At 38.9% G+C, this 15,338-nt stretch overlaps 1 protein-coding gene across 3 annotated transcripts in view; it reads right to left on the bottom strand.

The window, feature by feature from the left end:
• KCNIP4 (potassium voltage-gated channel interacting protein 4) overlaps positions 1-15,338 on the bottom strand; it is a 1,119,538-nt gene that overhangs the window by 733,301 nt on the left and 370,899 nt on the right. The gene's annotated exons all lie outside the window — the stretch shown is intronic.

The following is a 15,338-nucleotide window of genomic DNA, read 5'->3' as shown; positions in this document are numbered from 1 at the left end:
GACCCTCAGTACTGTGCATATTATTTTTCCCTCTCATTTGCTAACTAATGCTCTCTAGGAGAAGACATGAAACATTCTAAAATGCTTGTTTTTCTTAAAAGTCATTTGCATCTCCTAATTGGTATGTCATTTCATAATTACACGCTGGTACCAAATCTGAAGTTTTCACCCATTCTTATATCTTCTTTTTCTGTTGTTTATGCTGTGAAATATCTGAGTCTATAATTAGATTATTGTCTCCAACAAATTAACCACATTCATGCATACATTAACATATCATTATAAATGAGGAAAAACATAGATGTGTGACATAGAATGTCAAGCTAAAAGATGCAGCACAGATCTGGGCTTGTTTTTCTGATAACTGGAGGGTGGGAGGAGGCAGAGAAAAGAACCCCCGGAAAGAGAAAAATGTACCCTTACCTGAAATAAGAAGAAGGTGATGACTGGAAATAGTTTTGAGCAAATACTTAACGGAAATCTCCCTTTCTTTCTCACTATGGGAAAAATACTTTCCTCTGTCCATTGACATTTTATTGGGCCATGTGTCTTGCCTTGGCAACAGAATGTAGTGAATGTGATCTGCAAAGAGCATTAAATGTATTTGTGAAACTTGACTTGGCTCTTGTACTCTAGCTTATCCACTATGATAAAACCAAGTCCCCTCAAACTACACACTAGGACACAGACATATGGAGAACTGACAAACCAGATCCTTCTAGCTGAAGCCGGTCTAGATCAGCTGAACCAGACTCATCTACAGACACCTGAACTAGAGGATACATTCTTACTGTTGCAAGCCCACTGAGTTTGGGGTAGTTTGTTACACAGCATTATTGCAACTTAGTTGACTAACATAAAAGAGAAAGCAATGGAAAAAAATCTAATGATACTTCTTTAGATTTAAATCTAGTTAAGCTCAGGGCACCTGGGTGGCTCAGTCAGTTAACCATCTGCCTTTGGCTCAGGTCATGATCCCAGGGTCCTGGGATTGAGCACAGAGGTGGGCTCCCTCCTGAGAGGGGAGTCTGTTTCTCAATCTCCCTCTGCCCCTCCCCCTGTTTGTGCTCACTCTCATTCTCTCAAATAAATAAAAAATAAAATCCTTAAAACAAAATAAATAAATCTTGTTAAGCCTAATATATGCATATTTGTATCACATATTTACATATTATGTCTCTCTCTCTCTCTCTCTCTATATATATATATATAAATATATATATATCATGTGTGTATGTGTTTAGTGTTTCTTTAACAGTGTATCACATTTATAAAATTGCTCCCTCTTGTAGAGAGTTCCATGCTAAAATTTATATTTAGAGAGATCCTTATATGATACTATTGCTCACAGTGAAATGTAACATCGTACAGCTAGAAGTGTTAGTTCTCCCTGTTGGGCTATCAGCTACTATATTCTCCTGGTTATTCACAATTTTAAAGGGATATTGTAACTCTATAAACACAGGCATATACAGGAAACTGCTTTTTGAAAAGGCTATAACCTTCTACATGATCTCAGGTATGTATTATATCTAACTTTGTGAGATTTTATGTTTCATTTTTACAAATAAGAGAAAAATATTTGTAGATTACATCAAGGTCACAACTGTCCCTTTTCATCAAGACAGCATCAAAACAAATAAATAAATAAATATTCTTGTGCCACAAGAACATGATGTATACTATTTGTCAGACATACAGTACTCATAAAGCTAAATGCCTTATATATTATTATTATTACCTCCAAATTGTGGAAGGGAAACTAAGGCATGGAGAGAAGTTAAGTGACTTGCTCAGATAGTAAGCAGAGCCTAGATTCAGACACAGGGCAGTGGGACTGATGCGGAGAAAGTCTGAAATGAAAGGAGCTTCAGGGCATCAGGATTCCAGCTAACTGAGTAGGGTCTCTTCAGAACTCTCTCCACTCATGTGCTTCATCTAGGAGCTAAGCTAGGTGACCTCAGAGAACCCTTACATTGCTAACAGTTTGTGAACCCCTAAATTATAGTTACATCTACTCTGTTGCATTTATTTCAATAAAGGCAACCTGACCACACATCAGATAATGTCCAACTACAGCAGCCCAGTTCCTAATGGCAGCCATCCATCTTCATTGATTTAAATACTTGGTGTTCAGTGCATATATCCCCTTAAACCTGTCTGCTGTGAAAAAATTCTGCAGCAAAGAGAGACTACTTGTAAAACAATCTTGCAAATTTCTCCATATACCTCATCTCGAGGTTTTCAAGGTCATGGCCAGTCACAGTCAAGGTTGCAGAAAGTACACATTAGTCTTCCCTTCCTTCATGACCAATGGGAGAAAGAAATTAACCGCCAACCAGATGACCATGAAGATTAACATTTGAAGTAACCACCAGAAAACCTGATCGGCCAAACAGTGTTAATTAAAGTAATAATGAACTTTAGAAGAAGGACCCAGTTTCCTCACCTAAATTGATCATTGTAACTGCCATGCTCATACAAAACTGGAAGATTACAGTGCGTGAGAATATGCTAACTTCTACCCCATAACCTCACTGAAAATTTCTCTTCACTAGTTTCTCTCTAGCCTCTGTCCTCCCTCAATGAATCATTTGAGCAGCTGCTCAAACTAGATTTGTGTTACAGTTACTACTCATGTCAGACGGTTCCTTAAAGTTCATCATCACATCTGTCCCTGTTGGGTCAAAACTTTTGACCACATCATCTCCCTACCCACAGATGTGATCCCAGACATGGATTCTTACAAATTTCAATGGAAAAAAATAAAGCGCTATATGATTACCTACATGGTAAGCAATCTTTTACACCTGGGACATTCCAGGAGAACTATGTCCTGAATTTCCTGAATATGACTTTTGACAGAGAAATTTTGCAAAAGTCTGCTCTAAATGTAAATTTTAAACATTTAAAAATGAAAACAGATTCTCAGTCTGAGTCAGAAACTCCACACTGCTATGTCTCATCCCAAAGACTCCCTCCCCTGTTCTCTTCCATACCCAGAAGCATTACCACACTTTAAAATGCTTTAGAGTGTCTCTTATGGTCACTTACTGAATATTCAGCTAGTTTTATTACCCAAGTACATTCTTGAAGAATTAAAAGAGTGGAAACAAACAAATACAAATGGGGCAAATATTAGCCATAGTTTTTACTATGTACACACGCATGATATATAAGATATATATGATAGTTGTGAATAATTGCTGCACATAAAAACATATCCTTTAATTGATATACTAAACTGAAAATTAAGTGCTTTTCACTTCTTCACTTCAAACTCTGAGACATTTTTTATAAGGGCACGATTGTATTTAGAAAACATATCAACTCACTTAGGTTATTCAAGAGGAGTGCAATGAGACAGATAATAAAGCTGACATATGTCTAACTGAAACTCTTTGGACCCTCCAGCTTTTAACAATAAATTTTCCCTTGGTGATTTCTACCTGTACCCAATCCATAGCCAGTCTCATATCTCTCTGTCATTAATATACTAGGAACTTTCCCTGCTGAATTATTCAATGATCTTTGGAGTTGGCTACAGTTTATATAAATGTGACAGTCCTGTGCATCTTAGTGCTGTGAACTGTTACCAAAAGACTAAACATCCTTGACAGGCTTATAAAAAATTAATTATTATTCTTTCAATGGAAAGGATACAACTCTGCCAAAAGCTGTTAAGTGTGGAGATTTTAGAGTTCTCCATTTCTCTCTTGCAGAGGACACACTAGGATTTTTCATGGGGATTGAATAGCATACACAAAATATCTAGACTTGTCGGGCACACACTGGATCTTTCTACTTTTGTTCCTTTCCCTGGCCCTATAATTTTTGTCTTTTTTCCTCCCTACATGTGAATGCATCTTTAAAAAACAGAGGTAGCAGTGCAAAATGGAAGAATGGAAGAAATGCTGGATTGTGAGAAAAGATACCAGTTAATAAATCCTTAATCTAGATACAATTAAGACATTCAGATACCCTAGGCAAGGTCCTTCCTCAGCTGATCCTCTCTCCTCCTTTTGTAAAAGTGGCTTAATCCTGCCCAGTTCTATCAGTTCACTGGGTTATTGTGAAGACTGAAAAAGACAGGGGGATCTTTTTTTTTTTTTTTTAAGGCTCTATATGTTATAAAATAGAAGTCTTAATTTTACAACTAGTCAGTAAGGAATTAATGTAAAATTATATCAATGAATTGTGTGATTAGGAAAGGTCATTTCAATGATTGGTTCCCCCAATTCTATTTATTTGGAGAGAAACAAGCTTCTAGCCTTACCATTTAGTGATGACGCCTTCAAACCACAAACATAAGATCCTGGGTAAAAGTATTGATTAATTAATTCAGAAAGGATGCTACTAGATATAACAGAAATGCAGGCAAAAGACTGATTTGCAAAAAATAATAATAATAATAATAAAAACAAAACAAAACAAAAAAAACAATAATAATGACAGATGCTAGTTTTTGTTGTTGTTTTATTTTGTTTTCCTTAAAATCAACCCAGTGGGTTGAGGTAGTTTACCAATTTTGCATTAGATGAAGTATTTTTAGCCTCTAAAAAGGAATAATCCCAAGACAGACTAAACAGAATACAGAGAGCCCTTGGTTCTTTTCTCTTGTTATTACAAAGCGGAAGAAATCCTTACGTATGAAATATTTCTTGTTCATACCTTAATCAGATAGAACCGTGGAGTTTGAAAGCCTCTAGAACTGAGAATACTTTTATTTTCAAAGAGGACAGAGGTTGAGGAGGAGGGACGAGGTGTTATCTGTCCTCGACACAACAAAGTATGCTTTTTTAATACCTCATTTTCAGGCTTCTCCTGGCAGACTGACCTTTCATTAGGGTGGCTTATCTTTCTGTGGAGCTCGATTCTCAGGCCTCTTGGTGTTCCCAAATCCGTGAAGAAGCAGTGTCAGAAAATTAAGCGGACATGAGGGCCAAATAAAGTTTCAGTTGAGGTAGAGTAAATGTAGAAAAACTGCCAAAACTCCAAAGGTCTCTCTACAAATTTTGGGTTCACACCCTCCTCAGCCATTCCAAGAAAAGAAAGCAGCAAAAGGCTCAGTCCCCTGGAGATCAAGCACTAGGTGGTGACTGATAGGTAAAATAAAACGGTTCTTATAAGGGCCAAGAGAAGATGGATGAAAAAGGGCACAAGTACAGCATCGCTCGACACGTCTGGGAAATCACATCTGAAAGCTCAAAATGGGGCATCATAGAGTTGGAATAAACTCATTATGAGCACCGGTGTGCACAGTCTGAAAGTTGTCTCCTGCAGAAAGATCAGGAACTTTCAGGTCAACCACAACAGACAACAGTTACTATTCACAGTACCTCCATTTCTCTTCAGCTCTGCGCTAATATTTGTTTTCATGTCTGTAAACCAAAGCCAACAGCAGCGGCCTCACAGAAGTGTCAGGAGGACTGAATGAGATGATGGGGGCAGAAATACCTATTGTAATATTTGCATAGCTCACACTCCTGATGGAGGTTTGTTTCTGTTCTCTGCTGCTCATGCCAATGCTAGAAAGCAGAGGTCTACAAGGTGTGCAGAATTGGAGCTGGACCACCCCAGTCTAGAGGTCTTCAGAAAGCACTGTGCCACTTGATGGGGTGTGTTAGCTACTAAGGTGTGTGACCACATTGCATCACTGACATTTCTCTGAGCTTGAATTTGGTGAGCTATAAAGTGAGACTGTGATATTTCACCATCTCATGTGACTGTTAGGGACACTGAAGGAGAAAACAAAAGCAAATGTCTTCGTATGCTAATATTAGCCCTTTTGTTATCACCATCATCTTTAGTACAGGGCAAGAGTGTCAAGAGCTCTATTTTTCCCCTTTCTCTTCTTTTATAAAAACATGTCAGTGGATTTAAGGCCCACACTGTGTCCAAGATGATTTCATTCCCGAGTTCCTAACCTTAAAATTACATCTGCAAAGAGTCTTTTTTCCAAATGAGGTCATGTTTATAGGTCCCCCAGTTAGGAAACAGACATATCTTTTGGGGGGTTTGCCATTCAGTCCACTATAGGAAGTTAGTTACTAAGCATATAAGTTGCTGAACTGCATAATGTCAAGCAGTGACATGTGCTCTAAAGAGTACGGGGTGAGTGGGGATGCTTTTTGGAGCTTCAGTGAAGGTCCCCTGGGGGTGACATCTGAGCCAAAAGCTGAATAATACGGGGAGAGTAAGACATGCAAATAAATAAGACATCTGTTCTAGGTGGAAGGAGCAGCAAATTCTAAAACCTAAGACAGGAAAATTAAGAAAGTTGGGGGTAGCTGGAAGCACAGTAGAGAGATGCAGTAAGAGGGAAAGAGGTGGGGAGGTTGTTATGGACTCAGTGGGTGTGTCCCCCAAAAATCTTATGTTGAGATCCTAACTCCGAATATGATATTAGAAGGAAGGACCTTTGGGAGATAATCAGGCTCTGTGCTCAGGGTTAGAATTAGTGCCTTTTAAGAAGAGACCTGAGACTTTGCTACCTGCCTCTGCTCTTGGCCAAGGGAGGAGAGGGAGAGGGCCATCTGTAACCTGGAAGTGTCGCACCACAACCCCGACCATGCTGGCTCCCAGATTTTGGATGTCCAGCCTTCTGAACTATGGGAAGGAAATTTCTGCTGCTGATAAACCACTCAATCTATGGTATTTTGTTAGAGCAGTCTGAGTTAAGACAGGAGCCCAGAGGTCACAGGGAGGATGAAGTATTTTATTCCAGGTTTGATGGGGAGCTAAGGCAAAGATGAGAGCACCAAAGTCACCTTTGCCTTCATCTTTATAATAGACATTCTATTTCAAACCAAACCCCAGACACAGGCTGAAACATTTAAAATATTACATTCTCGAATAATTAGCTCCATGAATGAGATAAAGCTCCAAGAGCAATTCTTTGCCAAAATTAAAACTAAATTCCATTTTCCCTCCCATTTCTTTTCATCATCTTGTGCTTCGCTGAACATGTCATGCGTTTGCATAAATGATTCCTTCCGCCTAAAGGCCCTTCCTCTGTGTGCCTTCTCCCTCTGCCATGGTTGGTCCCCTGTTTGTCTCCACTCCCTGGAAAAGGCCACTCACCCCCCTCCATGCTCCAGAACCCCTCTTCCCCCCCGAGCATTTCCTCCTGTCTCCTTCCATCTTCTGTTTACAAGCCTCCCGCCCCTACTGCATGCCATCATTCCTCATGGTCCCATCTATGCCTTTTTCATCTTGGTAGTTCTGGAAACTAGCACATTCCACAGTAGGTGCCGGATAAGTGTTTGTTAAATGTGTAAATGAATCTTAGTCTTATTCACTTCGATTTTGCCTGGGTTTATTTATTCCATACCACGCTTTAATTAAACATAGACCCTCTTCTGGTATTTAATGCATTTATAGAAGTTTAGTACCAGAAATCAACCTAAACATTTTTCTCACAGTTTGCTAGAATTGCTTTCGGGTATTGGCCTATTGTCCTTGTCTTGCAAAAGCCTCAAGAAGCCAGAAGTGGTTAAGTGTTTTCCCTCTGTTATCTGGGATAACACAGGCGAAGGCTGAGGCATTAACCTGCCCTGGGCCATCTACCAAATCACTGCAACATAACAGCCAAATCTATGATTCGGGGAGCCGCTTTCCTCCATCCTTGTTTTGTACTAAGTTCACTGAACTGTGCTGTATTTATCATGCATGACTTCTGAAAAATCAATGTAATTTGTGAACCATGCCACACAAAAATACACAAAGAGTGAAAAGTGTCTGCTGCCTTCAATTACTCCAGTGTGAATGGACCTAACAGCTATGGCCTTCAGCGAGATTTATAGGGCAAGGAAGTCTTTGGAAGCATTTAATTTTTGGATGTATCTAATGCTCTTAATTGGACTTTCTCTAATGGAAACCTGAAAGTTGAGTTTTGATGTTGTAGTAAAAGCATGAGATTCACAGGAATAAGACCACAGAACCAAAGCAGGGGCAGCCCAGAGAAGGAAAAGTTGAACCATTCAGCCAACATATTCTCAGATACAGATAGGCATAAGAAACATGTCAGAAAGACTTCTTGGTTATGTGTGGAAAATGTTTTCCTTTAAATAAAATTGAGTATTTCCAGTTAGCAGGAACATCTAAACAGAGAGGTCTCATTATGCATTTAGACAAAAATTGGATCACTGTGACCCATGTCCCCTGATATTCCCCCAGTTGTCAAAGATCATATCTCAATTCCAGATCCAGAATCCAGTTAGCTGGTCCATCAGAAGCCAGAAGCACACTGGGCCAGGTATGTCTGTGGACACAACTGTCCACTTTAAAAAAAAAAAAAGAAAGACAGACAAGCATGCTCAGCTAACCCTGGGATGATTTCAGTTCCCAAATATTACAAGGAGTATATTTTCATTTGTTGTGTCTCAAATACAATTGAAGTAAGTAAATGTTGCTTGGCAAATATGTAAAGCCAACATATTTTTTAAAGGGATGAGAAACACACATGTATGAATATGGATTTTTTAAAAAGATTTTATTTTATTATTTGACAGTGAGCAAGAGCACAAGCAGGCAGAGAGAGAGGGGGAAGCAGGCTCCCTGCTGAGCAGAGAGCCCAATGCAGGGCTCGATCCCAGGACCCTGAGACCATGACCTGAGTGGAAGGCAGAGGCTTAACCCACTGAGCCACACAGGCACCCCTGAAAATGGATTTTGATAACACTGTGAAATGTTCATAGATTACTGGCTTTCAAGCAGAGCCTTTAAAGGACAATTACAACGATGTTTAGATTATAGCAATTCTTTTTTGCCCAGTGTTTTTTTTTTTTTTTTCATTTTGTGTAGTGTTTTATCAACAAATATGTTAAATACATGTTTCAGCTATCACTATATCCAATTTAGAGACGGGGACAATCCAGTCTAGAGGAGTTAAATGCCTCTCCCCAGTTCCCACAATTGATATGTATCAGAGATAGGACACAGACTCCAAGCTTTTGTCTCTTGGTTCACGAGGGAATAATGTCAAACCTCCTGAAACTGGCTAGCTTCCTCATTGATGAGATGGTGTGTTTTCTTTCTCCCAGAAGGTCTCAGAGATGGTTGCCATTTCTGCTTTCTCAAATTGTCAGTCCCCTTGAAATAACTCTATAGGGCAGTTTATGCCAAGGGTCTTTCTTGAACACTAATTCTACAATATATCAGTAGACACCACTCAAACCAATATTAAAAAAAATTGCCAAGGACAATTCTGGCTTCAGCTAGGTAAAACAGATTTCTTTCCTACAGCACTTACCACCACTTTAAAGATAAATTTGTGCATTGCATATCTTCTACTAGCGGCTCTGGTACACAGTACTGTCTAAATATGTTTGACCACATGATTGTTTTATTACTTTTACCCTAGATAAATACGAATGCTTCACTGATGGAAATTTCAGTGATCTATAGTAACAGACCCTCCTAGATTTAATATACATGACAGGAAATGTGCACAAATGTACAGCAAATTATACTGTGACAACAACAGTGTAATCACCTTGGCTAATTGCACCATGGATATTACTGGAATCACGTTATGTCATGATCATTGAGATGGCAAGAAAGATCAGGAGAGTAAAACACAATATTAGGGGAAAAAATAAAATTAGTAACTGTCACCATGTATACTTAATTTTTAATATGGTTATAGAAAAATGCCCTGTATACGAGATGTCTGGCTGGCTCAGTTGGTAGAGCACACAACTCTTGCTGTCAGGGTTGTGAGTTTGGGTTCCATGTTGGGTATAGAGATCACTTAAAAAAATAAAATAAAATAAAAATGTCCTATATAAAAACTTCTGACTCCAGCAATATCTCAATAGTGATTTTGTGAAAAATTCTCTTCTTTTAAGCTTCCTGATAATCAAGGGTTTGTATCTTGAAGTCAGAAAACTAGAGACAGCTATGTATCCTGGAGTCATGGAATGGAGAGTAAGAAACTGGTTCCAAGTGGACTCAAGCCCACCGCTCAGGTCCCAGTTGTTCTACTCCCTGGCTGACTGGTCTATATGGTCTGCTCTGAGGACATCTCTGAGACAGTGCAGCATTCTAGGCATCTTTGTTCTTGTTCCCAATTTTGAATCCAATATCAAATGTTTCCCAAATGACTTAAATTGACACTTCTAGTACATGGGGAGTTCAGTGCCTTCCCAGGTATTTTTAACTATGGAAGAACAAGGTAGGGAGGTGGGGAAGTGGAAGAATGTTGAAGGGGATCACCAGGCACAAACATCCAGTTATACATTCTGGAGATATAGTATAGTAGGGTATAGTTAACAATACTGTATTGTACATTTGCGAGTTGCTAAGAGAGGAAATCTGAGAAGTCCTCATCCAAGGAAAAAGGAACCTTGAACCCATGTGAAAGATGGATGTTAACTAAACTTGTTGTAATTATTTCACCTTATATACATATATCAAATCACTATGCTGTACAACTTAAGCTAAGACAATGTTATATGTCAATTATATCTCAGTAAAACCACGGTGGGGGGAGATAAAGAAGATACAAAGGAAGGAGTGGAGATTCTTCTAACCACAAGTGGTCAGATGTTGGACCAGAAATGGAGAGGTGGACCCGGGAGTCCAGGATGATGAGCAGGAGGACAGTGCTGCTGACAGAGATGCTGAGGTTCCTGACTGAGAGTCTGAATTGAAGCTGCTATGAAGGGAAAGCTGTTCAGATGCCTTCTGATTTTAAAAGGTAGCTAGAGAGGTGTGCTGGGGCCAGAAGTGTCCGTGGCCAGGAACTGCTCATAAACCAAGTGCACCACATCCAAGGACAGTGCTACAAATCAACTTTAGCTTGAACATTTGCAGCCATTCTGCTTGTTATCTGACATGATGAGCAGTCTGCCTTTTTTCAGGATTCAATTTTATTAAAGTAATGCAAACCATATATCGCTAACCTCACTAGGGAGGGCCACTCGAGTAGATGATATTAAGAAGAAATATCTAGGTACAAAGACTTGGGACATGGATGTCGGCTATTTAGATACCACAGTCAGAAGTGATGATTCAGGGAAAACAATGATCTCTTGCTCGTGTAGAGCCATGCCATCACAGCAAGTTAAGTGGAATGTGAAGCAAAGATTATACAGATCGTGCTTTTATGGCAATGTTAAAACTGTGCTAATGAAAAAGAAGTAAGCAGTTTGTGAGTGGTATAAGCAGTTCTTACTTTGGCCATGTATTCTTTGATGGTGCGATATCCTAAACCTTTGTCATTCTATGTAAGGCATTTTGCGGAAGCAATAAAATTACTTTGCACCCACATGGAAAGGGATCTTTCTCTGCACCTTTTCACCTATTGGATGAGAACATGGGCTTTGGAATCAAGGGGTCCTTAATTTCCATATATGCTCTACCATCTGCCTTGAACAAAACATTTAATTTTCTATATCTCTGTCTTATCTGTAAAAACTGGAATCATAAAAGCTCCCTAAATAGATCTATTTATGGCTAAATGGAATGATTATACAGCTTTAGAACACTGTGTGTACAGAATCATCAACAAATAAATGGTGAGAAATAGTTATAATAATAATTATCACTTACTTTTAAGAGTGCTAGAAGGGAGGGGCACCTGGGAGGCTCAGTGGGTTAAAGCCTCTGCCTTTGGCTCAGGTCATGATCCCAGGGTCCTGGGATCGAGCCCCACATAGGGCTCTCTGCTCAGCGGGAAGCCTGCTCCCCCCCCACCTCTCTCTCTGCCTGCCTCTCTGCCTACTTGTGATCTCTGTCTGTCAAATAAATAAATAAAATCTTAAAAAAAAAAAAAAGAGTGCTAGAAGGGAACTCAGAGTTCATTCAATCCAAATTTTTCACTGTGTGAATGAGGACACGAAATTGCTTAGCTCTTAACAGTTGCAAAGCACTTTAAAAAATGTCTTCAACTATATCTTTTTTTAAATTTAATTAATTAATTTATTTATTTGACAGAGATTACAAGTAGGCAGAGAGGCAGTCAGAGAGAGGAGGAAGCAGGCTCCCTGCTGAGCAGAGAGCCCAATGTGGGGCTCGATCCCAGGACCCTGGGATCATGACCTGAGCTGAAGGCAGAGGCTTTAACCCACTGAGCCACCCAGGCGCCCCTTCAACTATATCTTATACACCCACCATTTGTCACATTAAAGTATATACATTATCTGTGAAGGTATATACACTACTTATTCATACCCAGGTTTATTTGAGAACTAATAACAGCTGTCCCTTGGGTTCAGAGGGTACAGAAGGGGAATTACCCAAATCGTGCATCGTGTAATGTAATGGAGATCTCAACAACACTAACAGGAACAGAAGAAACAATGACTCTGCCACAAAAGTCACCTCATAGGAAAGGTGGTGACTTATAGGGTCTTTAAGGAAGAGAAGGAGCAATGTGGACCATATCCTTGCAGGACAAGCAGATAGATTATTGACCCCATTTCACTCATGAGAAAACCAAGAACTTGGGGGAATAAATGTCTAAGGTCCCATAACAGATCAGGGGTAAAGTTGGGACTAAAATTCTGCTCCTATGACCCGTTTCTGCTAATACATCTACTCTTTAAAGGCATGCCTGCCTGCTTGCCTGCCTGTCTGCATTCCTTCCTTCCTCCTTTCCTTTCCTTTCCTTTCCTTTCCTTTCCTTTCCTTTCCTTTCCTTTCCTTTCCTTTCCTTTCCTTTCCTCTTTCTTTCCTTTTCTTTCCTTTTTTCCCCTTTCCCTCCTCCCTCTCTTCCTTCCTTTCCTTCATTTTATATTTTTACTTAAATTTCAGTTAACATACAGTGTAATAATAGTTTCAGGTGTCTAATACAGTGATTCAACCCTCCCCTACATCACCCAGGGCTCGTTAGGACATGTGCCTTCTTGAGCCCCTCCACCTATTTAACCCATCCCCTCCTCTCACCTGCCCTCTGGTAAAGATCAGTTTGTTCTATGTACTTAAGTCTGCTTCCTGGTTTGCCCCTCTCTCTTTCTTTTTTTTCTTTTTACCCTTTTGCTCATTTATTTTGTTTCTTAAATTCCACATATGAGAGAAAATACCACGTTTTCTTCCATTCCCCCAAACAAGTAATATGTAAGTTTGCAGAAAGAAATAACCAGCAGTTTTCTTCCACAGAGGATAACTTTTTACTTAGTTTCTTTCTGTGTGTGTGTGGATTTTTTTCTCCTATTTGATTTATGCCTTTACTTGTTGATTTCATTTTATTTGAATTTTCCTTTCTTAATAGGGTGATGCTCCTTTGAGGATATTTCATTGTCTCTCTGTACATAGCAATTTGTCCCCCCCTACCCATGAGCTCATTTATGTATATTCTAAAAATAAGCAAATAATGTAAATGCAAATAGACTTCCAATGATACTTCCCAGGGGTCTAAATTGACCTTTCTTCCTCTTGGTGTTGCCTGATGCACAATGTCCTGACCTCAAGGTAATGGTCCAATGGGCTATTCTAACTGTAATATGAACTCTGCGCCTGATTTCCAGATTATTGGATCTCCATGTTTATCATCACTCTGATTAAAGGCCCCTGCAGCAAACGGACCATGGCTGTTTTTGCAATTGAGCCTTATTAAAATTTAAAGTGTATCCATAAATACATAAGTGCCTATTATAGATAAAAGTTCTGAAAATTAAATATTCACAAATACATCTCATTTTACAAAATCAGAGACTCAGAATTACTGAAAGCCAAATAATCTTAATACTTAGTAACAAATAACCTGAGTTATTTCTGCAGTGGGCATACTGTTAATGTGGAGCAACTGCTTTTGCAGCTGGAGGAGACAATTTATTTTATTGGGAGAACTCACAAAATATAGCTCTCATGCACAGGACACTGTGGTAGTGTTAATGTCTTAACAATGGTAACACAGCACCTAGTATTATTTTTATGGAATGCATCAGGAAGGAAACCATTTAGAGCTTATTTATTTCACTGATTTTCTTTTTATTTAAATTCAACTAGCTAACTTATAGTACATCATTAGTTTCAGATGTGGTGTTCATTAATTCATCAGTTACGTATAACACCCAGTGCTCATCACATCACATGCCCTCCTTAACGCCCATCACCCAGTTACCCCATTCTCCCACCCTTCTCCCCTCCCGGAACCCTCAGTTTGTTTCCTAGAGTTGAGAGTCTTTCATGGTTTTTCTACTTCACTGATTGATTTGATTCTCATTCTTTGAAAAGGTGAATAAATTTGGGCATGTTTGTTTTTATAACTATTCACAGAGAAGAACATGCTTTAATTTCCATAATCCTCTGTAAAGTTTCAGGTAACAAGTACAGAACTGCATACAGCAGTAGAATGTGTAGATGGGTCCCTCGAGAAATGAACGATGAGGACTTGTTCTTATGGATACAAAATGGATTATACTACGTAATTAAGAGGGGGGAAAAACACTGGAAAAAGAAAATAAGTGATATAATTAGAACCATATTTTGATTTGCCTTAGAAACATTTTTTTTTTTTGGTATTAAAGTTACTGGTCTATTAAATTGCATGGGGGGAAAATAATAGAAGTCATTACATAGTGTTCTATTTTGCCACAGCGATAGCCTAGATCAGTCACTTATTAGTTACATGTGCTAGAGAAAGTTGAGGAAATACAGATTAGTCAGGAAATAACCTTTCCCATTCAGGGAGCTTCAATACCCTCAGGACCTTTTAGAAGATTGGTGGATACATAAAGGAGAGCAAAATGTCTGTTTGCCCTCCATTGTCCACCATGGACAATAGGCACTGGAAAATGATGCTTTCTGTTTCAGCATCCAGACATAATACGAAGGAAAGAAGGAGGGAACTACAGAGAGAACCCATTAAAGACTGGAAACAGAGAAGATAAAACTACAATCTCCTCAGCCACCACTAATTCGGTAAAGTTTGATCATTTCCTAACACCTGACACTAAAAGAAACCTCCAGAATTTGTTTCATGTGCCTCTAAGCCTTCAAAAATAATCTCAGAAACACCTCATAAAATTTGTCCTTTTCATTTTGATCATTTAAACTCTACAGACAGCAATGGTTCCACCGGTATTCCTCATTTTGGGGAATGAGCCAGTTTGAGGCACACTGTGTATTCCGCCAGAAAAGTCAGACCAGAAGCACTAAAAATGCAAATGTTAAGGCAATTATATTATTTACTATCATCACCAAGAAAATTATTATAATAAGTGTCATTAATTAAACAATTTACTATCCATTAAGAGCGGTATGAGTTATTTCAAATGCATTACATCATTTAATCCTTTGTGTCAGCCAGCCTCAAATCAATTTGCTTTTTTGGTTTTGTTTTTGTTTTGATTTGTTTTGTTTATTAAAGAACCCATCCTGGATTTTTGGAA

The sequence above is a fragment of the Lontra canadensis genome, unplaced genomic scaffold, assembly GCF_010015895.1.
Source record: "Lontra canadensis isolate GAN:19392208 unplaced genomic scaffold, GSC_riverotter_1.0 scaffold1, whole genome shotgun sequence".
Lineage (NCBI taxonomy): Eukaryota > Metazoa > Chordata > Mammalia > Carnivora > Mustelidae > Lontra > Lontra canadensis.
Note: the sequence above shows the minus strand (reverse complement) of the source record. Positions and strands in the feature narration are given on the sequence as shown.